Consider the following 26,516-nt stretch of genomic DNA (forward strand, 5'->3'; position numbering starts at 1 on the left):
ACACACAGCCCAGTAGAGAAGGCAGGCTCTATAATCCATGATGATACCTCTAAAAAGTGCTGTATTTGCACAATGGAAAAGGTGCTAGAGAGAACGCATAGCTGAAGTGACCAGGAATGAAGGCGTTTTGAAGGCTGAGTAGGAGTTCAGCAGTTTGAAGTAAGCCAAGCAACTCTCCAACATGAAAAAAAAAAAAAAATCATGAGACCTTAAAAAAGGAACCACACATAATGGATGGGACTCATTTTTTGTTTAGGAGTGACTAAATATGAAACCAAGAGGTGGGCAGGAGCTAGAACCTGAAAGGTTCAGTCTCCCAGCCAAAGGAGTTTGGACTTTGCCTATAGGCTAAAAAGAAGCTCAGAAGGATTTCACTAGAGGTACAAAGTGAATCTGTGTTTTTGAAAAGTAATTTCGATTGTGAGAGATGAAATTGAGGACTGAAGAAAAGAGAGGCAGGAGGCAGGGAATTGCAATGTTATTGCATAAATGAGGTGAGAAATGGTTATGATCTGAATCCAGCAGCAGAGGAAATAGCAGAGAGAGCAGTGAAGAGGCTGAGAAATATTTAGAATGTCAAAAGTCCACAGGACTTGGTAACTTTTTCGCTGGAGGACATGGTGACTAACAGGGTAGAGTCTAGAAGTCATTCCTTAATCTTACCTTTTATGCTCTTAATTAGATCAGTTATCCACTGTAGGAAGAATGGCAACACAACGGTAGTGAATGAGGAAGAGGTAGCAAATCATCAGACACAAATAAGAGCAGGCACTCACTATTCTGCGTCCAGATCTCTATGGGCAGTCATGTTTAATCAAGTGTTCTAGTCCCTGTTTGATTTCCTATAAGAAATGACAAGGAAGGAAGTAAAAAGTTAATAAAGACCAAGTACAGAGGAATAATCCACGGTCCTGTATTATATGCATATTGAAATTTCCCTCTTTAATGCAGGGGATGATATAGGTGCTTCCAAACACCAATCATATCCATGGTTCTCCTGAGAAGTAATTCAAGCTTCGTATGCTCCAGAAATCCTGCCTTTCTTTCCCCTCTTTGTATTGTGTACTTACTTGCTTACATTCTCCAGTTTTGTCTTATGTTCCCACCTCTTCTCTCCAAATAAAAAATAAGCTTTCTAAAGTCAGACCATGTTGTCCGCTTCTCATACCCTCCCCAAAGCTCCAGAAACTTCTTAGAATTTGGAAGGGTCCAGAAAATGCTCACCCAGGAGTACTTCACCAAAACTATAATGTCTGACTATTACAGACTTTTACCAGCCATTTTAGTCTGTTGACTATCCTCTCCAGTTCCTCTTTTTGGAATACCACTGTTTTTCCTCTTACAGTACCCAAATTCGGCAGAGTGCTGTATACTTGTTAAGGCCTCAGCTCCAGTCCTATCTCCAATTCAACCTGGCTACTTGGCTTACTCACTGCTGAATTCTCAGTGCTCCTGTTACTTCAGCCACATTTTAAAAAAGTAAAAATCACATGTATTTAAGGTGTACATCATGATATTCGAGTATGCATATTCATTTGGAAATGACCATTACAGTCAAGCTGGTTAAAAAAACTCTCGCCTCACAAGGCTACCATCAGACACATTTTTTGAGCTTTAAAATTATGTTCCATGTTGTATTGTTTTCTAATTATGTCATTTGTGTATCCTGTCTCTCCTAATTAGACTGAAATTTTCATATTGAGGCAGCCCTTGGCAATGACGCCCGTCCCTCGGCCTACTATTAACTCTCCGAGTGAGCTTCATCAATTCATCTGACCCCTGTGGGCCTCCACTTTATCATCTATAAAATGAGAGGTTAAATTCAATTATCACCAAAGAAATTTCTGGATCCAACATGCTCTCATCATACTTTGACCTTTGTACTGAACCTCCTTGTTCCCCTCTCAGTGCTGGTCCCTAAGTAGACTTACATACACAATTGTTGAGTAAGGATTGCTAGGGCAAATTTCTTTACACTTGTACATTATTAACTGCCTAATACAACCTTACATTTCTCTGTGATATCTAGTAATATCTTCCATTTATATAACTTGTTATGGGGTTTAAAGCACAGTCATAGTAATATAATTTAACCCATAAAACAACTCAGATTAAGATAGGTCTTATCAGCCTCACTCTTTCAATGTGAAAATGAAATATTAAGAGGTTATGATTTGCTCAAGGTCATATAACTAGTAGGGTGACAGAGCCAGGAGTCAAATCCAGGCCTCCTGGCTCCACATCCCTTGTGCTGGCCACCTCCCTAGCTTTTCAAAATATGATCCAAGATGCATTATTCCATGAAATGTTACTAGATTCAGAAGGAAAAGAATGCTTTGAGGAAGTAGATTTGGAAATTGCTAACTCACCCACAGATACTTTACTGAAGAGTTTTAAAACCCTAAAGAGGCAGCCAGGAGGGACTAGCTCAAGTAGTAGAGTACATGCCTGGCACGCAGGAGGTCCTGGGTTCAATCGCCAGTACCTCCTCTAAAAATAAACAATAAACCTAATTACCTCCCCTGACCAAGAAAACAAAAAGAAAACAAAATCCCACAGAGGCATAGAACTTTCCAAACTACTTTGGCCACAGAAGCCTTTGTTTTAAGGAGCTGGTACCCGTGGAACAGTCTTAGAGACATACTTCACCCAATATGATGAATTGATGCTTCATAAATGATTGCTGACTGACAATAATTCTTACTTAAGTGCTTGAATACTCAATGTGAAGGTTCTAATTTTATATAGGTCTATCTTTGTATGTAGGGGTAAGGGAGTTAGGAGGAGTGATGTAAAAAATAATCTTTGACTGACATCAGGTTTATAAATAACTATGAGCCAGTGTACTTATAAGGTGGGGGCTTCTACTGAGAGAAGGTAGAACAGCTATTTCAAGCTGAGATTTGCAAGAGTATTTTAAAACCTGCTAGGAGGTAAACCCAGAAGTAAACAGCCGTCTTAAGAGTGAGTGATGTCAAGGAGACATTAGTTCTTTTCGTTACTCACTGCTTCCTGTCCCTGAATTTACAGTCTTATTTGTCAAGCTTCACTCAAATGCCGCAGCACAAACCAGATACAATAAAATGGCATTTTATACTGGTTGACTGTGGACCTCGTTTAAACAAGTCACTGAATGTCCCTGGTTCTTTGGATTATCTACAATTTTTGGACTATCATTATTATTCTGCTTAGATTATGTCTTGTGTTATTGAAAGAGAGCTGGCCCTGATTCAGAAACTCTGGTAAGGCAGCCAAGATGGGAAACCTGCAGTTCCTAAGAATAGAAGTTACTGTTTATAATAATACTGTACTCTGTGTTTGGGGGGAAAAAATCTTATCCATGATCAACAAAACTACAGGGGATCATTATGAGGAAACTGAGGCACAAAGATTACAAGTAGGCAGGGAAAGAGGGAAGGAATATATTAATCAGGACGCCTTCTGTTGCAACTGAACGAAACCCCAATGAAAATGGCTAATGGAAAAAAAAAAAAAAAGAGAGGAGGTGGAGAGGTTTGTGTCATCTAACTGGGGAATCCGGAGTCCTAGTTTCAGGGTTACAAATGATGTCATCATTTCCCCCTCCCTCCTTCCTTCTGTTCTCTTTCCATGCATATCAGCATTTGTTTCTTCTGTTGGCAGCCAGCAAAGGTAGCTCCAAAGGAAAATCTTGTTTCCCACCATGGACATAGGAGTAGAGCACAATTTTTGATCAGAAGGGGTGGGGAAAAAAAAAATTCAGAGCTGCAAAAAAGCAAAAGCAGTCACGCCCACCACAGAAATCATTAGCTTTTCACTCTGTAGGGCCACAGAAGTGAGTAAGGTGGGAGAAAAGCACCCTTTCCCCAGTCAGAAGCCTAGGGGTGCACTGGATTCCAGATAAGTCTAGCTCAGTCCAGAGCTACATGCTCTCATTCACCCCAACTTCCACAGTTGGAGGTTTTCACAGACATAACCCACTCCAAGATGTTGGTTAATCTTCATATTAGACACTCTGCCCACAGCTCCTATGACCGCATATGCTGCTCAACAAAAACAGGGCCTATCTCCTGTAAAACTGTCACATCTACAGGGTTTGTATTGTTTTCTGCAACCTTAATGTTTCCAAAACCCCAGATTCATCCTTACCTTTACAGAAATCCAGGACCATCTTTCTTTCTGATCCTACACACATACATGCCTATAGTAAAACAGAAGAGATTTGGATGTCACCAGTTATACTGTGACTAGAAATCGGTGGATTATCAATGTCCAGATGTTTATCTTTCCTACAGTTGTCAAGCATTCATTAAAAAAAAATTATTTAACATTTACTTAGGATGTAAAATCGAATAAAACACAGACCCTGTCCTCAAAGCATGCACACAAAGCACTAAGAGTTTTCCCTTTGGAAAGGAATGTCAGGGAAGACATTTGAAGGTAGTAGGGGATCTTTGGGCTCCACTCCACTCAGGGCTGACCATGAGCGGTTCTGGTGTCGAGCCTCCCAGCAGATTGCAGAAGAGGCCCCATTCTTACCTCCAATCCCCATCTACCCAGCCCCAGCCCCAAGACTCATGTATAACGAGAATCCAAGTCAGCCTCTTCTCCTTGTTAATTTTTTTCCTTTCTCTCCTTTCATTTGTTAATTTATTCATTCATTCATTCATTCATCCATTATTCCAAAGAGCACCCAGTGCCTGCTTATAATGCTCCCCTTCCTCTGTACTTACCCCTGTCTAGTTCCTTGCAGCCCTTCTGAATAAGCAAAGCAGAACCCAACCATCCTCAGACAGGAAAAGAGCATGGGATGAGAAACAGGGGAGAGGCACTGAATCTGGGTAAAGTCTAGGAAACCTAGGTCAAGGCAAGGGTACCCAGGTTGTCAGAATCTGGCCTTTATTCTTACAAAATGACGATGACTTTTTGTGTCCATGGGTGTGTGTGCATAAGCCAAGGGAGGTGAGGACTTTTAAACAGGGTATGGTACCTGGAGGATTTTAGGCCTTTATGATTGTAGACAAAAATACAGGTACAAAGAGAAAAGCTATAAAATCAGAGTGGTTATTTAACACAGTACAGCTTACAGACAAGATTGTACTGGGAATCTGAAGGCTGTGGGTTTAGTCTCAGCTTTTTTTGTGACCTTGGATAAGTCACTTTGTTAGGCCTTACTTTCTTCATTTGTGAAAAAGGAGACTGACCTAAAGACCCTCCCAAATCTACTATTCTATGTTTCTATACAAATCAATACTAAACTGGGTAATTTATGATCATACCAATTTTACACATGGTTAACGTTGTAAATTTTAAATACAACAATAAATTCTCACATACACACACAGTACACAAACTGTGAACGTAGTTCATTAGACTCATGGTATATGAACAGACATGCTTATCAAAAACTTATAAATAGATAGATAGATAGGTAGACAAAAAGAAATAGAACAAACATTGGTCACAGGTAGACGAAAAGAAATAGAACAAACATTGGTCACAGCATATGTTTAAGGTACTCTGGGTCAATATGTCTGAAGATGAGACTAGGGTCTGAGTTAGGACAAGAATCCATATCTCTCAAGCAACTTAGGACCCAAAAGGGTCTCAAGGGATTTTCTCAACTGGAGGGCAGGAGAAACCAGAAGGAAGAAGGCTAAGATTCTTTGATGTTACTAGAGAACAGATCCTTGGCGATTTCTCAGCCCCGTCAATGTGCCTACAGCTGTCCTGAAATTTTCCAGGCCTCAGACATAGGTAGTCAGAATCATATTCCTTATAGTCTCCATTTACCCACTTGCAAAGTACCCAGCACTTACCTAGCAAAGTATCTCCACATGGTAGATAAATGCTTCTTAAATAAATGAATGGAATCTGGCACTGTGCCAATTATCATTTTGTTCACAAATAATTCTCTGCATCTGGAGTGCTCTAAGAGGTCAGCTCCCACCAAGGAGTTGCAATTACTGAGGAAGTGAAACTGATTGACAAGTGGCACTTAAGAGATCTCCATTTTGCTTCCCAGCCAGCACTTCTCTTATGAAATGTCCAAAGAAGAGAGAATGAAATGAAACATTTCATATCACTTCAGTACCAAAACACGCCCAGACACTTTCACAAAGTGAGTCTAAAGCTCAAGACCAGTATGGATATATTCATCTGACAAATGATATTTGTCTGCTGCTGTTATGGATTGAATTGTGTCCCTACAAAAAATTACAGCATTGAAGTTCTAACCATCAGTACCTCAGAATGTGTCCATATTTGCAGACGGGATCTTTAGAGAGGTAATTAAGTTAAAATGAGGTCATTACAGCGGGCCCAAATCCAATATGACTGGTGTCTTATAAGAAGAGGAAATTTGAACACAGACACCCAGAGAGGGAAGACACAGGGAGAAGACAGCCGTCTACAAGCCAAGGAGAGAGGCTTCAGAAGAAAATGTGTTGGCAGACTCCTTGGTCTTAGATTTCCAGCCTCCAAAGATTCAAGTAAGTAAATTTCTGTTATTTAAGCCACCTAGCCTTTGGTAGTTTGTTATGGCAGCCCCAGCAAACTAGCACAGTTAGCTTGTAAATTTAACCTTTCAAGTGAAATTGACCAAGGGCCAAAAGGGCTTGAGGTTGAGTTGTTTTTCTAGTAATGAGCATAGGCTGTGTGGATCTCTTGTGGCATCCACGTCCCCTGTGACATGAATTTGCAGTTTGAGGTAGGTGAGACTAGGGTACACTCCCAGCACTTGATCTGTTAGCCATGGTCTACTTGATCCAAAGATTTACAACCTTCTAGGGTATATGAGCTTGGCAATTGGGGCAGGGTGGGGAGAAGGGATGAAGCATCTCAATTTTCAGTATTGTGGCCCAAGGATGGGTCTAATAGCCGCAGAGGGGACAAGGGTGTCTCTTTTAAGAAAACTACCTGGTCCTCTTCAGGTTTCAGGCAAGGTTCCTGCTTTTCCCCAAGATCCATCTCCACAGTTGGCCACCTGAGGGGTTTTTCTCCTAAAGAATAGGGAAAGATGAGTTTCAAAAAGATGGAATGTCTTTTTCTGCCTAAAATATTTTCTTTTCTTCCTTAAATTTTTAAACAAATAAGCAGCCAAAGTATTTGATTTTGCTGGTTTAGTAGGTGGGCTTATACTGTAGTAGAGTATTATTGAAGCATAACTTCCATTTTTCTAACAGTCACCAGTAATTTTAAAAGCCCAACATAATGGCCTTTACATTCCCAAAAGTAACTAGTTTATGTTATCTATCCACAGCTAAAATCATTATGTAGGTGAAGAGAAGCACTTAAAATATCTCCTTTCTTAAATCTAAGGTCAAGGTTGACCACAGAGCATTTGCTGCCCTTTTAGGTAGTTAATTGGCCTACATAGAATTCTACATTACAATACCATTCTTGAAAAGAAAGAAAATTACTCCCTTTGGGATAAGACACTCTAAGATCTAGGAATCTATCTTTACATGAAAGTTCTATGAGAGAGTTATTAAACTGTTATCAGTCATTAATACGTTATCATAAATTAAGTATTAGAGATTAGCAACCCAGACTTCTAGCAAGGTCTAAGGAAGCAAAATAAGGAAGTGTTGATATGTATGACACTTTTAATGAAGTATCTTTTACATCTCAGCTTTCTTAACAACAAAATGGAGAAATTCTCACATACCCTAGTATGGATTTTGATGAGGGAAAGAATATTAGATACATAAAAAACCAACTCAAAGGAAAAACAGTATGGTAACACAGGTATCACTGTAGATCTCCTTTAGTATGTGACACAGACCTATTTCTACAGTTTTTAATGAAGCAGAGTCCTTTATTATGGATTCTTGAGCCTAAGCTCATGAATGCCAGCCATGACCAGGGAATGGTGGGCGCAGGTACGAGTCTACCTTTGGGTTTGTCTGAGACTTTCCTGGTATTAGCCCTGAAAGTGCTGGGCACACTGTCAAGGATGGTCACCCCAGTTTAGAAAGGCACTAAGACTGCAAACTCCAAGAGGGAAGAGCCTTTGTTCCATTCTTGACTGTACACCCAAGTGAAGGGTAGAACAGGCTCCCGGGCAATATTTTTGGACTGATGGAATCAGTGAATGTCCAACGAACAAAGACTATACCCATTCCTCTGAACACTTGGGGAAAAGGCATACATCCCAGAAACCAGTAACCATCATTCATTTGGCCTCTCGGGTCCACAAAGGAGTCTTTCTTCAGCTGAGTTACCTTTCCGGGACCCCCCAGGAGATTCTTCCAGTTTTTGCCAGTCTTAGCCAAACACAGAAGTCTCAGGACTGATCTGGAGGGGGTTCTTTCACAGCTGCGATTTTAAAATCAGCTGCAGAGGAGAATCCTGGGAGTGGCACACCTTGCAAAATCCAAGGTTAATAGGCTATGAATTGTCACTTTCTTCGCTGATCGTCCCTGCTTCAGCAATTCCTTTAACCTACTGTCACTCAGCTTGGGGAGGAGAAGAAACTGGGAAGAGCACCAGCTGCGAGGGGGCAGCAGACAACAATGCTCTCTCCTCCCCACGCCGTCCCCTCCCCACTGCCCGCAATCCACCTGCCCCCATCCCCAAAAGCACCAGGCATTCAGTTATACAGTAGATATTTATACAGCCTACCCAATGCGAATTCAAATTTATTTCCAAGCCATTAGGGCCAATTACTCACCTTTGGGCCCTGTAATATCATTTGTTCCCTGCCAAACGGCTTGTTTTTCGTGTCGCAAATGTGATAAATCCTGCAGAGTGCTGCTCATTCATGTTTAAACTGCTTCAGATTGTTGCAGGGTTGGGGTGCTCGAACGAGTCGACTGAGTCATGTAGTGTAGATCTCACGGACAATCCTTTTAATTCGAGAAGAATTCAGTCTCATTGAGGAGAACGGGCTGCCTTGGAAGGCGCTAGTATGAATACTGGTACTATTTATTTCCTTTAATTTGACCAAGACTTGAAAGAATGCAAATATTTTCTTTTGCCTTTATTTTTTGCCATGAAGGATCCAATTTTCTTTCTTTTCCAGCTTTCACAGACGTATTAAATTACATTCTGTGTATAACTGTTCTAGGATTTGAGGATTTGAGAAGGTTAGAAAAACAATGATAAAATAGTCCTTGTCCTGTGGGAGATTACAGTCTATCTGAAAGAAAAGATAGGCACTCTGGGGGGGTGTGGTGGGTGAGGGGAGAAGTATCAACAGAAAATTCAATAATATCTGTGCTTATGTTCCAAAATGGTCCAGTCCAGTGAGGCTCCAGACCAGCAGTATCAGAATTACCTGGGACTTGTAAGAAATGCAAATTTTGGGGCTTTACCCTAGGCCAACGGAATGAGGATTTTTGAGGCGGGAGGAAGCGATCTGTGTTTTAACAAGCCCTCCCAGGGGTCGTGATGCTCATCTAAGTCTGAAAGCCTCTGGTGTAGACATTTTCGTTTGGAAGAGTGATGTGGAAACTGGAAAAAAACGCGAACTGAGTTTGGCCTGACAGCTGATTTGAATTTCCCAAATTACCTAGTAAATCTCTGTGTAAATAACTTTCTTTACAACTGCAGTTTTTAAAAAATCACTTGTCTTAAGTATTTATTTGTTATTGTCTTAGCTTCCTTCATGAAGACAGGACCCTCTTTTCTACTTCCTTTCCAACTCTTGACAGTATGCTAAAGATAAAAATTTTAATATAGCTCTTGCTGGATTGTATATTTCTATGATTTTATATTTTCCCATGAGTTGTTAACTATAAGAGCCTATAATGTGCCTGATAATTGATACTGAAGGGAGTAAAAAGCTGTGTAAGAAATGACCCTTGCCCTAGAATCTAGTTAGAACAAAAATATATCCTCAAGAAAAATTAATAGCAGCACAAGGTGGCATATGGGTAAGTACAAATAAAGATTCAGATTAGATTAACAAATGCCATAGGATTCCGATAAGAGAGAGAGATCCAGTGGGTGGAGAAGGCATCCTAGAAGGGGTGGAGCTTGAGCAGAGATTTCAAAACAGACTAAGAGGTTTAGGCTGGCCCAGAACAACGGGGGAAGGGGGAGGAGGACTGGAACAAAGGGGAACTGGGTGGCCTGGAGCAAGATATGTACATATTCAAGAAGCGTCAGGGTAACAGCCCTGCTACACAGGTGCTTATGAAGTGGGGAGAGGGTCTCAGGAGAGAACCAAGAGTAAGTAGTGCCAGGAAGCCAGCTTCACTAAGAATTTCTCCCCAAAGTGTGTGCTTTGTTTTGTTTTATCTTGTTCTGAGGGCAGAGATGGAAGAGAGCAGCTCTTCTCTGGAGGAGCTCATGGTCTAGCGATGGGAGACAGAATATCCTAACATAGTGTCTTAAACTCTACTGTAGAAGAGTGGGGAATTTCTAGCCTGGGCTATCAGGGAAGGCTTCTCAGAGGAAGGGACACCAGAAGGACTAAATGGAGTTAGCCAGATGCAGAAGTGGGCAGAGGAACAGCAGGTGCAGAGGCACCAAAGCAAGAGAGAGCAGGGGGCAGTGTGAGAATCAAGCAGATTGGTTGGCTTTGGGCAAAGGTAGACAAGACTAGGTGACCAGAGGGGAATCTCGGAGAGATGGCAGGCATGAGGTCATGAAAGGATATGGGAGAGAAGCAGAAGGTGTGAGGGAGTGGGGCATGGCCAGGATAGCAGTCTGATGGAAATCCTCTGATGGGAGTCTGAAAGGAGGGGAGGCGCCAGCAGGGCACTCAGAGGACGGAAGAGTGAAAGGCCAGACCCTGGGGGGAGACGAGGATTGTGGGAACTCACAAAGCTTTTGAGTGGAAGAACTAGCAAGACATGGTGCCAGTGGTTATGGGGGACAAGGGGCAGGGAAGGGTCATCATTTAAAATACGTAGTTTTTTGAGCTTTGGCAGCTCAGAAAATGCTGTTACTGTTGACAGAAATAGGGAAGTTCAGAGGGGAAACCGGTTTTTGGAGGGGAAACTGGGGGTGGGGGAAAGACGGTGATTTCAGTTTTGGATGCGTTGTTTGCTCTCTTGAGCTGCTTTGTTTGGTTTCTGTAGCTGTTTCTTCTTCTCTTAAAACTTAGTTTCAGTGCTTAGATGGAAAAAAAAAAAGAGCCCAGTTTTGTATCTTGTACAAGATTGAAGTACATCAATTCATGCAACCTAAAATGGCCCAAGAGCTTAAGGAATCAATAGACAATGGAGCTGTTCCAGATTCTAAGTGCCAGGTGCCAAGGTGAGGAGGTGCAACGGGAGAGGCTGTTCCCCCTGCATTTTTGTCCTTGTCATCCCTGGCCTCAGGTGAAGGGAGGCTTGGGAACCTCACCTGCTTGGCTAGACTTTTGTTTTTCTCAGGAGTCCTTACTCCAAGAATCAGGGCTTCCCGATGGACCTGTTGAACAAGAATCATAGGTCTGTCATCTCGGACCATCCGAGCTCAGCTTCCTAGAGCAAAAGCTTTCTCAACAGGGTCTTGCTCGCTGGGGACAGGAGCCATGGCTTCTGCAGCCTCCCAGACACTCAGTTACCTCAGGTATGTTAGAGTCCTGCTCCAGCTGGTGGCCCCGGCTACCTGTCGGAGAGAAAATAGGTCAGCCTGAGTCTCCTGATTGCTGAAGTGGAGAAAGTCCCACAGTGTGGGGTCAAGGAGGGACAGAATAGCCTCACTCTGGCTTCTCTCCACAGGGGCTAAAGGAGAAGTGGGTTGGGGTGGGGCCGGCTGACCACTCCGCCTTCCAACACACTCACTCTCTTTCAAGCCACCAGACATGCTGCATTTTTGACACTCACACATACGCAGTGTCCCTGACTGGGCTCTTTAAGCGCAACGTGTTTAACTTGGATTCCCTGAAGTCAAGCTAACCCTACTTGAATGGCTTCCTTAGCAGGACAGAGCATTGGTGAAAGACATAATTCATTTAGGAATAAGAATAGCTTCCTTGAGTTGGGATCTCATGGAACTAGCAGCAGCCGCTCTGAAATCAAGGAGGAATGCTGGTGACATTCTTGACTCTTCTCTCCCCATCCTTCTCCTGGCCCTAACAGCCAATCAGTCACCTGACTCTTTCTCCTGTAAAGCATCCTTTAAACCCATCCACTTCTCTTCTGTCCTCACCACTAGCCTAGACCTTCAACTCCGGCCTGTTCCACTGTAATTCCCTACAGACCGGCCTTACTTCCCACACCCTGCCCAGCTACAATCCACTCCCTGCAGTGAAGAGAGACTGTCCTCCCCACAATTCACATCTGGTTCTGTCTTGTGGTGGATGTCTGCGAAGGTGGCTGCCAACAGTCACTCCCAGCCCCATGTGTGTGCTCTTCCCACGAAGAGGTGGAATCTATTTCTCTTCCTCTTGAATCTGGGCCTTATGATTTGCTTTTACCAACAGAATGTTGTTAGTGGTGGAAATGATATTTTGGGACTTTTAACCCTCAGGGTTAAGAGCTTCACTTCTGTTTTTCCTCGCTTGGGAGTCAACTGCCACGAAAAGAAACTTGGGCTGGATTACCAGATGATAACAGGCCACGTGAAGAGACAGAGGACCACCCAGCCCCCATATGTTGCAGCACCAGTGAAGTAAGTGAGGCCACGTGAATGTTTGAACCCAAGCGATGTCAGATTCTCCAATCCCAGTCTAACCACCCCAGCCAGGACAGCACCACTTGGAGCAAAGAAGAGCCCAAATTGCAGAAGTACGAATAGATGAATGGTTGCTGTTATTTTAAGCCACCAAGCTTTGTTATCTCGGGGTGGGTTTGTTACATAGCAATGCATGGCTAAGACCTGTCCTACACTTAAAGTCAACTTTCTTTAAAATGGTGCTGACCTAGCCCCTACATGTTCAGCCCCATCTCTCACCACTCCACCTAGGATTCTACTCTGGGCCTTTGCACACTTATATCACATCTCTCTCATCCCTCTTAATCCTACCTGGTCACCCATCAGCTTCCTTCTTCCAGGAAACATCACTCCTTCCAGGAAATCTCTAATTCCATGAGACTAGGTTGGAGGCCTTGTCAGGCCTTCTGTTGACCCTGTATTTATTTTACTGTACCACTATTATACTGCCCTGGGTACTTACTTGTCTCCACTATTATACTTTTTTTTTTAATGGGGGTATATTTGATGTAAAATACCATGTAACTTTCAGATGTACAACAAAATGATTCACAGTTTTAAAGGTTATATTCCATTTATAGTTTTTATAAAATATTGGTTATAGTCCCTGTGTTGTACAATCTACCTTTATACTTTTAGTGAAGTATATACCATGAAGGTGGGGACTTTCTGCCTTTTTTATAAGTGTATCCCTTATTCCTCACACACTACCCGCACAGCAGGTGCTATTCAGTGTTTGACAAATGAATGAATGAAAGGCCAACAGAATAAGGGACTAAAACTATGGACTGTTCTTTTTAGACTTGATCGTGTTGCCCTTCCTTTGTACCATTCCTGGTCATCCCCAGCAGATATTATTTCCTGAAAACTTTGTTTTGGATCTGCTGAATCTTGAATTTCTCCTCTCTGTCTCAGCTATCTTCAAAGGGACAGTGCCTGGTACTCACGATGATGTCCTGGGATAGGACGAAACCTTGAAGTGATGAATTGTCAGAGATTAAAGGTTAGTTTTAACTTTTGAAAATTTAGTGAGCCAGTTTATGACAGTCTACGTGTGCACCTCTTCTTCAACTCCAATGTTAAAAATTCCCTAAACAACGCCAGTGTTTGTCCATGCTAGGTAAGAGGGAAAAAATGCCTTGTTTTTAGAAATGTTCTTACTTTTTTAAAAAATTATTTTTATTTAAAAAATTTTTTTGGTTTGTTTTTACTTTCTTAGAGGGGATGTCATGCTTGTTATCCATTTGATTTTCACCCCGGTTCTGTGAGATGAATAGAAAGGTGGTGGTGGTGTAGTTCTCTGTTACAGGTTTGGAAGCAGAGGTTGTACAGGCTTCCAGGGCCATACAGCTGGTTGGTGAAACAAGTGAGTAGGATCAATTCTGCTGATGACTAACTAGCCTGCTGTTTCCTATGGTCTCTGTGACAATCATCCAGTTGAATCAGAATTTGCCCACCTCTTTCAACGCCTATTGCTATGATCCCAGTTAATCTTCCGTTTACTCAGATTATTGGTTTCCTGGCTGGTACTCTAACCTTTAGTCTATTCTTCAACTGATGGTTCAAGGGGTCCTTTAAAAATGTAAGTCCCTAATGTTCTTCCTCTGAGTAAAAATCTCCCATGCCTTCCCATAGTGTTTGTTAAAGCAATCAGATTGGGCCCAAGATGGAGCTGCTCATGCCAAGACCCAGGTCAGCAAACCAAAACTTAACTACTTTCTACCCTTGGCTTTCCCAGAAAAGGAAGGCCTGGGTCAGCCAATCAGTGTTTGTCTGCTCAGCGTCAGTTAACCTCACGAGCTCAAGCCTTCTCTTCGCTCCATATAAGGAGAGTAACTTTGCTTTAACCAATCAGCAAATGCCTTGTTTCTGCTCATTTTGGTCTGTAGAACCCTGTCTCGGATTGCACAAGTCTTTGGAGCTCCATTCTATCAGACTGGATGCTGCCTGATTACCAAATTGCTAAATAAAGCCAATAAGGTCTTTAAAATTTACCCAGCTGACTTTTTGTTCTCCAGCAGATTTAAACTGTAACTTTATCTCCTACCACCTTCTCCCTTGCTAATAAGCTCCCGTCACCAGACTCTCCTTTCAGCCAGCGCTGAGCCAGGCTCCTGCATTGCCACTTGCCCTTCCTGGGAACAGTTCTTCTGATTCCTCCCCATCTGAGACCTTTCTATCGGTCTTAGCATAAATGTATCTTTCTAGGCAAGGCTGTCTCTGTGTTTGACCTATATTCCAATTCTTATACACAAGAATCAGTGTTGATGTTTTTCAATTATTTGATGAATCTTGGTCTCCTTTAGCGGAATGGAAGTTCCACAAGTGTTGATTCTTCGTCATGTGAACTGCTGTAAACCCACCGCCTTGATTAAGGGCCTTGCAGATTGTAGGTGCCTAGGCTGATTTAAAAGTTTTAAATTGACCAATAAATGAGAAAAATAAGAGATCCAAGACGCCAATCCAGACTTCAGAGCTGAGCTCTTTGGTTCAATGGATCACCTTTGATTTGAACCACCTCTGGAGGTGAGTTGGACAGAGAAATAAGGCAAATTACCTCTATTGCCACCCGGGTTCCTGTCAGTGAGGACCCACAGTATTCTGCCTTTGTTTAACCTTTCTCAAGTTTGACTTCCTTCTTTACCCTTTCACCTTAAGGGTGCAGGAAAAAAAACAAGGACAAAGAATCTGAAAAGGAAAAATATATGTGTATGTGTATGTATAACTGAATCACTTTGCTGTACACCTGAAACTAACATTGTAAATCACCTACACTTCAATAAACAATTTCTTAAAACAAGGACAGAAGTGACACCCATCAACAGTAGAGACGTTTCAGAGGACACTCCTTTTCAGCCTTGGAAACAGATCTAGGGAGAATTAAATATATGGCATGACTAAAATAAAGTGCTCCAGGGTGGGGCAGGGAGGGAGGTGACTTGTTTGTCTTTGGGAGGGTTTAGGATGAAAGGAATAGTTTAGAATTTAGATAATAACCATTGTTTTCTGAAAGAAGTCCCAGAGTCTCTACCTATGGGCCAAAGGGAGAAAGCCTAACAAAAGAGGCAAAGGGGGAGAAAGAAAAAAAAAAACAAGATTTGGGATAGCCTGCTTTTTATGTAATATGCTGCTGATTACGGAATAAGGTATTTTGGAGGGTTTTTTGTGGTCCTTTATATTTTATTTTGTCTATCATTACACTTGCTAACCTTGGAGACTGCCCCTTCCTTTGGGTGTATATTGTCAGAATATTTAGGGAAAGATTTTAAGAATTTCCCCTTCCCATCCCCAATTCTTTGAATTGTCCCTTCAAATGCAAATGAAATCACTTACCATTTGGATATACAGTAATTAAAGAGAGGAAGGGGCAATAACTTGAAGCTCAAACAGGCTTCCTTTTTCTGTGTGTGGGTTCAGAGTCATTTAAGGGCAATATGAGGACCTGTTGAGGGGGGGCTGGGCACTGGGGGTGGGTGGTGAAGGTGGCGGAGTGGGTGCTGAAAGCAACAACAGAACGTAATTGAAGCTGGATCAAATTATAAGACATCAAATCCCACACGACTTGACAATGGACTACTCTTAATGGTAAAATGTTAAGTACTTAATATTTTTATTTTCATTGCAGGTCATCTTGCATTGCACCCCAAAGCTATTTGTTCCTAGAACAAATGTGCATATGCTTATTAGATTTAACAATCCACTGCTTCCAGTTAGTAAAGAGGTCAGGCTAAACCTGACTCTTTTGAATGAATAAGCCTCATTTGTACTTGTGGTGACAAAAACATTAGTTCTCAAACCAAAAGGATGAGATGCGGCTAGAGAGATAATATGTGAGTAATGCTGATTCAATCCTTTTTTCCCCCTTTCATGTATTTTATTTTCCTGTGTCCCATGTGTGTGAACTCTCCCTCACCACCCTCAAGTGTTTCAATTCGAGACTGGTTTATTACACAAGAATTAATCAAGACGGAACTTCAGCCAGGCTGAAAAGCAGCAGCCACTCAGCCTCTCTCCTGCATTTACCTCTCTCTATAAGTGGCTTTTACTGATTATTTGATTGGGCAAATGCCCAGAAGGGGAAGTAACTTAGTTGAAAATTATTATTTCACCCATTCTGATTTTCATCTGTTCTGAGAAAATTTGATTCATTTTCCTAGGTCAGTACTAACTTTTGGATTTTCTCTCTCTCTCTCTCAAAACAAAAAAAGAGAAATTAAAAAAAGAAAGGACGGTTTTGGGGGGGGCCAAGAGCTGAATCATGAGTTAAGTAGGAGGTGGATGGGCTGACACAGTTGACTAACCAGGCTGGGCCCCTCTGCCCTTCCAAGCATCTTGGAATAGCCCTTCCCTGGGGAAGCAAGAGTGAAATTCTGGGGCTGAGGCTCTCTTCCAGGTGATGAAATGCTTCGTCATCGGCTAGGGTGAAGACGCGTCTTCAGTAATAAGGCATGACTGTAATTCCTCACCCTCTGGCTATTATTACTCATGATTCATTTCATGAAAGAGGGAGTAAAAGCCTCCATAGGCACAGAGCACATCTAAACTGGAAGGATTTCAGGTTTGGGCGTGTGACGCTTTCCCCTTTACGAAGGGGGAAATGAGTGTGTTCTCCTAAGGGAGGGAGGTCTGGTTCCAGCAAAGGAGACAGTCACATGGGCCTCTGGCCCGGGAAAGTTCTTTGTCAAACTCATGAGAAAATAAACTCCCCCTTTTCTGACTCTCCATGAACAACCTGCACTGATGTAACAGTCTGCAGTGATCTTTTTTGCCCTTTTTCCTCCTTAGGGAAAAAAACACCCCAAAACAAAACCTGTCCAAGTGCCTTGGGCTATATACTTAGTGCTGACTTAGCCTGGAATTATTTGGGGGTTATTCACCCTTGATAGTGAATAACTCCCAGGACTACATAGCTGGAAGGAATCTTGGAGATCATTTTCATGTATCTTGTCAATTCAAAGATGGGCGGGCGCGGAGAAACGAGGTGGACAAGATTTACTGGAACCTGCTCAGAACACTATTCCGTGATGCGGGGCTTTTGGCTTTTAGGCCTGTTCTCTTTCCTTTGCCACAGAACTTCAGCTGAGTGAACTCTGGAGAGTTCACGTGTCACACTGGACCTCAGTAAGAGGCAGACCTATTATTACTAACAGAGGGACCGTCTGCCACATGGGGAAGATCTGGGATTAAGAGGGCAGGCTTCTGGGAATCAGAGCACCTGGGTTCAACTGAAGACTATGCCTTTGCTTGATTGCATAGTCTTGGGCAAACTCTTTACCTTTAGTGACACTAAACAATGAGAAAAATCTCAGTTTCCTCCTCTCTCAAATGGGGCCAGTAACGTTACCGTCAAGGAACAGTCATTGTAGAAAGGAAGTGCTCGGCGTAGTACTTAGTTCACACCCGGTCAGCATAGGTTTGTACTACTGTTGTTAGCAGTGACACGGTTTCCTTACTGGGGGCTCAAATACCGTTCGAGGGTAAAGGATGTGTGGATTTCTCCCAGCTGTGTCTTGGCAGCTTTCATCCCTTCTCAGTAGGACAGCTTTCTTGGCCAAGGAGTCCCCCTGCCTCTCCCGGTGCCAAGCCTAGCAGGAGTGAGGATGACACGGTGACAGCTCATCCACTCCTGGGAGAGGGAATGATGCGAGTTCTTAGGGCTCATTGCTCCCCTTAGCCCAGCACAGGCCCACCCTCGAAAGCCTGGGAGTCAGGTTCCTGCTCCTGTCCCCGCCCCTCCTATCTCACTTTTCTTCTTACCCTTCTCCCCCTTCCCTCCTTCCTTTCCATCCTTCTACCTCTCTTCTCCATCAGCTGCTACCACTGGTCCAGCACCAGGAACACTAGGAAATCCTCCAATATCTTCTTTTTCCTAGTGGTTTTTAAAAAGCACTTTCAAGCGTGTGTTAAAAATAAGTGTTGTTTAGAGAGGCATGACAGACCAGAGAGGCACCTTTAAGGAAGGACGGGCCACGGGGCTGACTGTCCCCAGCTGTCTCCTTGAGGACCTGTCTCAGCTGGAGGCCGGCTTTTCTAGACAGCCAAAGGTCACTGTTGGAGCCCGGTCTGGGCTGTTTCTGCCCCACGAGGGACTCCTCTAACGGGCGTTCCTTGCTTCACAGCTCCCTTGGCTGGCTTGGCACAGGCTTGGTCGCATCTTTATCCTGGTCCTGAGACTTCCCCAGCCCAGTTCTGCCCCTGCCCCTTTTCTTTCACAGGTGTTCCTGTGAAAATCCATTTCAAGCATCTGCTTCCCAGAGAAGCCAAGAAGCTATGCTCCTGGGTTTTCCATCCCTAGGGCTGTATGTGTCAGGAGAGGGGACAGGTTGTCACATGCACTGGGCTCAGAAGGCAAGAAATGTCTGAGCACCAACTATGACTACGTGCTGAGCTCTGAACCCGGCCCTTTGTGTATTTCATCTAGCCTTCACACTGAAACTGCGATGTAGGTTTTCTTACCTCCATTTACTGTCAAAGACACTAAGGCTCAGAAAGGTTAAGAAACTTGCCTGGGGTGGTTCAAACCCACCCAGGGATGCCAAAAAAAAAAAAAAACCCAAAACAAACAAAAACAAAACTTGCCTGAAGTCACTTGGTTACTAAGGGGTGGAGCCAGAATTTGAACCTAGACTGTTGGGCTCCAGTGTTTGGGCTCTTTGTGCTGCTGTGCAGATAGTAAGACAACACAGTGGGCCCTGATTCCTTCCTGAAGTCCCAGAAGCCAAGGGCATCTTTATCAACACTCAGTTATTTTCTCAGAGCTCAGAGCCAGGAGTGTCATTCCGGGTGGTGTGCAGGAGAGAGAAATTAGAGTCCTTCATTTCACTCAATGAATGCCTTCCAAATTGCCTACTGTGATCCACCCCTTTCCACCACATTCAGCTTCAGACCAAGAGCTAACCCTAATAAAGGTAAACATCACCATCATTATTACCAACTAATAATAATACAAAGTTAGTTCTCACGATGAGCACTCTCTCACGGTACATACTTCTCCCTCCACCCACAGCCACACATTTCTTGCTTAATATTTGTTCTTCCATCTGCCTTGCAAAGAATTCTCTCCCCTTGTGAGTATTCTTACAGGTCTGTCCTCCTGTTGACCCCGAATTTCAAGGAGGAGGCAGATGCTCAGCTGCTGCTCAGCCCTCTGGCTATACTTTGAGCCTCCGAGAGACAAGTAGGTACACGATTTTCTGCCGCGATACAAATCGGGAAACATGAAGGAGTAAGTTGGGTTGTACGCATTATGTAGGGTGGCTCTGTGCGGCTTGGTTGGCCTCCTGTGCTTTGGCTCAAAGTAAATTACACGACCTTATGAGGCGTTTGTTAGCTCTGTCTCGTGGGAGCTTCATTTAGCCCCTTGATATATAAACGCTAGGTCCGGCCTGCCAGAAGAATGTCGGTACCACTTAGTGAAGATTTACTATGTGCCCGATACCGTGATGGGTACTTTACATACATCTGTTCTTTCATGGCTTTTGAGGTAGCTATGAAGGTCCTATTTCGCTTATGAGAAAACAGATTCAGAGAGGTTAAGCAACTGGCTTAAGATCACACAGCCAGGCAGAATTAGGTTTCAAACCTTGCTCTTCCTGACTCCAAAGCCTATTCTGTGCACCATACTGTATAGCTTTGGGAAGAAAATGGCTTAGGATGCCCTTGACTTGATATTTTTAAATGGATATTAAAGCTAGTTAATATGTGTTGTCCCCTCAAGACAGTTTAGTGAGATGGATGGCAATATTTTCCATCCTAACACATCCTTCCCTTTTCACACCTCATTCTTCTCCCAACTACCCTTTTCAATGCCAAACTTCTAAAATAAAGTTAGTCTCCCCTTCATCACCCATCATTCTCTTCTCAGCCTACTTCCTGGGGTTCCACGCCCACCTTGTCACAGAACCTGCCCTTGTCACCGTCCCCGATGACCTCCATGTTGCCAGATTCCCTGGACTCGCCCTCCTCCCCACTTTTTTCAGATTTAGGAATATTTGACCCAGTTGGTCCCTCCCTCCCTCTTGAAAGGATGTCCTCTCTTGGTTTTGGGGACACCACACACTTCAGTGTTTCCCTTTTACCCCTAGACCCGCCCCTCTGGCTCCTTCATGGGTTTTTATTTGCCAGTGGCGCATATCAGCAGCTGTATGTAATACCCATTCCTTCCTCCTTCCTTACGAATAAAACCCCAGTGCTGTTCAGTGCCCGGCTAAAAATACTTCCTTTTCGGGACACACTTGGAGTTGGGAGGATGTGTGTCATAGCTCTGGACAATGAAGAAGTTGGCAGAGCAAAGGCTTCTAGGACAGCTTTCATTTCTTGACAAAAAGGAGCTGACCTGCCCTGTGACCCTCCTGCTTCCTGCCTGGATGGTGGTTGTGCGCCTAAGGGGACAACTGCCATCTTGTGACCATGAAGCCACAAGCTCGAGGACAGAGACCTATGTGGAAAAAAAGGTAGAAGAGGAAGATTAAAGAACTTGGGTCCCCAAAGTGTTATTATGATCAGCTGCACCATCCTTGGGCTGCCCAGCTCCAGACTTCACGTATGCGACAAGAATACACCCCGTCTATGACACTCAACTAGTGTTTTCCGTCATTTGTCATCAAATACATTCTTTTTTACTTTCTTACATTTTGAGGGGGAGGTAATTAGGCTTATTTATTTTTAATGGAGGTATGGGGAATTGAACCCAGGACCTTGTGCATGCTAAGCATGCGCTCTACCACTGAGCTATGGCCTCCCCGCTGTCATCAAATACATTCTGAATTGACACATATACCACCTTGTAGCTGAATCTTAAAATACCCAGGATTTTAGTCCTTAGACCCTCTTCCTTCATCTTGCTAGTGATATTCAAGATCTGGGAGAAGGAAGCTCTCACCAGGCGACTTTTTCTTAGCTCTAAGTTATAATTACATACTGATAGCCACATTAATGCCTCCAACCCAAACTTGGCACCTACATTTCAGTGTCTTATTGAGATTTCTAGGTGGTATTGTTTCTTCTCCACATCTCGCAATCTTGTCCAATGGGAAGGTCATTTATTTTGTACCTCTTAAATATGTCGAGAATCCATTGACTTCTCTCCATCCTCAGGGCTCCCACTTTAGAACAAGACACAGAAAACAGAAGCTGTCTACTCCTGACACACAGCCAGGACTCAGAGAACTGAAAGAAGCTTCCACTCCCAGAATTGTCCACATTAACATGAATTTACTATTCTGTTGCCTTCCTGAGTGTGGCTTTACTCTTCCAGAAGATACTTCCAAAAGAATTTGATTGTTCCTTACAGGAAGTTCCTAGAAGATCCATTGAATTTTCACTATAAAGCATCAACAGACACGTTATGCCCCCAAATTCTTTGAGCCCCTTGCCTTAAGATTCTCAACTTGCTAGGTTCAACAATCTGAAACTGTTCTATCATGATCCTACGTGTGCCTCCACACTGAAAGACCTATCTTAAACCACACTCCAGATTCACCAAAAAATTCGACCTTGTCTTTTCCCTTCTAAGACACTGCCCAAATCCTCCTCCGCTTTACCCTGGAAAGCAATAAACTCAGCTTTGTCTCTTCAACAGACTGTGTTGGCAAGTCAGCTTTTGACAACACCATCACCATCTCACCAGGACCGCTTCAATAACTTCTTCATTGGTCTCCATCTCCACCCTGACTGTCCTCAGATCTATTCTCCAAGAATCTATCAGAGTGGCCGTTTTGAAAAACAGAAATTAGACCTCATGATTTTTCAGCCTAAAACTCGGTATCAGATGCCTCTTGTCCTCTCCTCTCAGTCACCTGGGATTTCAGCTGTGCCTGGTCTGGGCTGCCCCGGGTGGGCTTCAAGTCAGTTCCTAGGTTAGTGGCTCCTGCTGTGCTCACCTGGGTAAGGCGGACCTTTGTTTCCTGCCTGAGGATTCCTCCACATTTGTAGACGCTAGGAAGCCAGAGGCAAAGGATGAACAGTCCCACGTCCAGTCCATCAGGACGACCATTCTGGGAGGCTGGCTTTATGCTTCTCGGGAGGACTGGGAATGAAGACTCACTGCTTGGGTTGTAAGTGGCAACCTGATACTTTGGTTTTTCCTACTTTTTTGTCTTAATCTCTGGATCTTGCCATTTTCCTGAGGTCATTTCATGAAAACTCCTTGCACAGAAGTTTTCTTTTCAGGCTCTGCTTTCTCAGGGAACACAAGCTAAGGGTCCCTTCACTAACTTACGCTTTTACTGGAAATAATCTGCCCTGTGCCAACTGCTCACCTCTCCTTTCTCATCTCATTCTGCAGTCCCCTCTTGTACCACACTCCAGACACATTGGCCCCCTTTCAGTTTCTTGAATACATACAAAAATAAAGATGGCATTAAAAGGGAGCAGAATATGCCACCCCAAAATGTGCTTCCTTGGCATGAGGATTATTTTGAGCTGATCATTTTTAAGAAAAAAGATACAAGAGAAGCTCTAAAAACAGTAGACATTTGTATTTATATTTGCATTTATGAGGGAAATCTTTACTTGAAGGGTGTTTTCCTTTCTGTACCAGGAAGAGAAAGAGGATTCTAAATCACCAAAAACTCTCACCAGTGAAGGAGGCGCCAGATTTAAATCTGCATAGCAACCTGACTGTACTTTTCCTGGTAACCTCCCATATCTGGCCTCCCCACCCCCTATCTTTTGTCTGTAGCTGGAGATGGCATTTAAGGTGGTGACTCGGGCCATTTCAGGGAGTTACTTGGTTTTCCTGGGTCTCTCCCGTGTGTACAGGAGGTGAGTATGTTATTAAAGTTTATGTTGTTCTCTTGCCTGTCTTTTATTACACGGAGATCTCAGCCACTGAACCTAGAAGGGTAGAAGGGAAATCATTTTTCTTCTCCTCCAGCGGTTTGCAGATTTCAGCTGGAATTTATCCTGGCTGGAGAACCAGGGTTGTTCATCTTCAGAATAAGTAGGTTCATGGAGGAGGCCAAGGCTTGGTTCTGGGGAGTTCTGGGAGACAGGGAATGAGAGCACAGGGGAGAAGGAAGATACAGACCCCTGGAGGGAACAGCACCAACCCCCTTCTTCCCTCCAGGGATCTTTCTACGCAGATCCAATAACATCCCATAGGGACTGGGGCTCTCCCTGGAACAGCAGGCTGACTTGATCAACAAGAGTGTTGCTGGCATTCCTTCCTGTGGGAGCTTCACAAAACCACCTTCCCCTTCCTCCAGGGGGCTCCTCCTCTCCCCATTTCCATCCTGTTGGGAAAACTCTGTCTCCGATATACTACAATCAATCACATTCTAACTTGGAAATGGCACATGTATTTTCTAATGCTCCATGTGGTTTGAGACACACCCTAGACTCCCTGATGAAAAATGGTTTCATCTGTACCTGGGTGATAAAGTATTCCACCTTCTAGGTCCTGTGGCTGGTCTAATAATTAAATTGACATAAGACAGATTAACAGGAGAGAACAAGAATGTAATTTCATATGTATGGGAGCCCCATGAAAATATGAGACCCAAAGGTAGTCAGGCAAATGAGGTTTCTATGCCACCCAGAGCTCAGGAATGGGAGAGGGACCTGGGGCTTGAAGGCAGGGGAGGGATTTACAGGCAGATAAGAAAAGCAGGGGTTTGGTAATCAGATGTTTGCTGGGCCATGCAGGTAAGTCCTTCAGATAAAAAGTTATCTCTCATAATAGCTCTCTTTCTGGGCCAGGCCCCCTATCTAAATTCTTTTAGGCAGTTAAGGGAGAGGTAAAAGTTTTTCCTGAGTATGCTGGGGCTTGATTGCCTTCAGCTCAAAATAATCCACATGCCAAAGGGGCACATCTCGGCGGGGGGGTGGTGTATTACGCCTGTCTTCCTCGGCAATGTATTTTCTTTTTCCAATTAGTTTTTGTAATTTTAACCCCTCATTCTCAAGGTAATATGGCTTTTAATGGAATGTTTAGAAAATGCCAAAACTTGCAAAGAAGTAAGCAAACAGACATACCATAATTCCACCAGAAATAATGTAGTTTGGTGTATGTCCATAGATTTTTTTTTTCTACACATGATTTCCCTGAACATGAAAACACCTACATACTTTAAACTCTCCACAGATGGTGGAGAAAAAAGAACCCTCCTACACTGTTGGTGGGAATGTAGTTTGGTGCAGCCATTATGGAAAACAGTATGGAGATTTCTCAAAAGACTAAATATAGACTTACCATATGATCCAGCAATCCCACTCCTAGGCATATATCCAGAGGAAACCTTAATTCAAAAAGATACATGCACCTCAACGTTCATAGCAGCACTATTTACACTAGCCAAGACATGGAAACAACCTAAATGTCCACTGATAGATGACTGGATAAAGAAGCTGTGGTATATTTATACAATGGAAAGCTACTCAGCCATAAAAATGATAAAATAATGCCATTTGCAGCAACATGGATGGGCCTAGAGATCATCATTCTAAGTGAAGTAAGTCAGAAAGAGAAAGAAAAATACCATATGACATCACTTGCATAAAGTGATAATATAAAAAAAAGACAAAAAATCTTATTTACAAAACAGAAACAGACTCACAGGCATAGAAAACAAACTTATGGTTATCAGAGGGGAATGGGGTAGGAAGGGATAAATTGGGAATTCAAGGTTTGCAGATTACTAACTACTGTATATAAAATAGAGAAACAAGTCTGTACTGTATAGCACAGGGAACTCTATTCAATATCTTGTAGTAACTTATGGTGAAAAAGAATATGAAAATGAATATATGTATATTCACGTATGACTAAAGCATGATGCTGTACACCAGAAATTGACACAACATTGTAAACTGACTGTATGTCAATAAAAAATACGTATATACAAAAAACCCCCAAAACTCTCCAGGATTACTGCTGTCGCCCAGCCCCTGGGAGACACTCAGACCCGTCAGTCTCTCTGGCATTGGGGGTAGGACAGCCGGTCCTGTCAGAGCCCTTCCCTGGGACTGATACATGGACCGTGGGAGAAGCAAGCTTCCTTTTTTCGACTTGAACTGCCAGGCTGGCATGTGAAATCCTGGCACTAGTGGTAGACGTCTTCTTAGGATGGAAGAAGCCTCCTGGAGAAAGAGAATGAAACCACTACACAAAGACTAGCCAAGAAAGGGAAGAGAGAGAGAGCAGACAGAGAAAAGGGCTGTTGACATGTAGGCACTTGTATCTTTTCAAGCCAGTCACATCCATGGGTGTCCTAGTTTATAGGAGCCAATACATTCCATTGAAAAAATAGTCTTACTTGGGTTTCTAATATTTGAACCAAGTGAGTCACGATTCCTACAGTTCTTGTAGACATCACCTCATTTCATCCTTCAGCAATTCTGTGAACTGGATTTAACCATGTTTTACAGAGAAGGAGGCTGAATTTAGAGAACTTAGTATCTTGCTTAAAATCCCTGGGCAGAGAGTTTATCTAAGTTTCATCCTGAATTCTTACTCTTGTCATGTTATAGTTCCACTTTTATTTTAAAGTAAGTGTTATAAAAGCCTTAGTTTTATTGCTTAATTGACTTGCTACTGCTAAGTTCAGGATGTTAACCAGTCCCGAGCATAATAATACCTCTTTTTCACTTTCTCAAGGGTGCATGGTGGGGTGCTGGTGGGGGGGACAAGACAGGCATCCTTTCCAGGCCGGAAACAATTGGCCATCGAGCCCAGAGGGGTCCAGTGGAGTCACCCTTCTACGTGAGGGGCCTGCCTTCAGTATTCTTCACTCCTTCCCCCACCCCAACCACAACTCCCACAGGCTTACACACACTAGGCAAAGCGCAGCCTGGCCTGTGTCTCTCAATTGTGGCTAATGTTCTCAAGGCGAGCTGAGCACATGGATGTCACATGTTCTCATCACAGTCAGTGACTTGTGACAGCAGGGGCATGGAGAAGGTGGGGATGAGGCTTCCCAGATCAGGGGATTGGCTTGTGTACCTTG

The 26,516-nt window shown here is 43.3% G+C and overlaps 1 long non-coding RNA gene across 1 annotated transcript in view; it reads right to left on the minus strand.

Annotated features, from left to right (window-relative positions):
• Positions 1-11,229: 11,229 nt before the first annotated feature.
• The window catches only part of LOC140687628 (uncharacterized), a 42,568-nt gene continuing 27,281 nt past the window's right edge, over positions 11,230-26,516 (minus strand). The window contains exons 4-5 of the long non-coding RNA XR_012062026.1: positions 11,480-11,523; positions 11,230-11,343 (exon numbers count right to left, since the gene is read on the minus strand). This is a non-coding gene — a long non-coding RNA (uncharacterized lncRNA). The remainder of the gene's footprint in view (positions 11,344-11,479; positions 11,524-26,516) is intronic.

This window comes from Vicugna pacos, chromosome 20, assembly GCF_048564905.1.
Source record: "Vicugna pacos chromosome 20, VicPac4, whole genome shotgun sequence".
Classification (NCBI taxonomy): Eukaryota; Metazoa; Chordata; class Mammalia; order Artiodactyla; family Camelidae; genus Vicugna; species Vicugna pacos.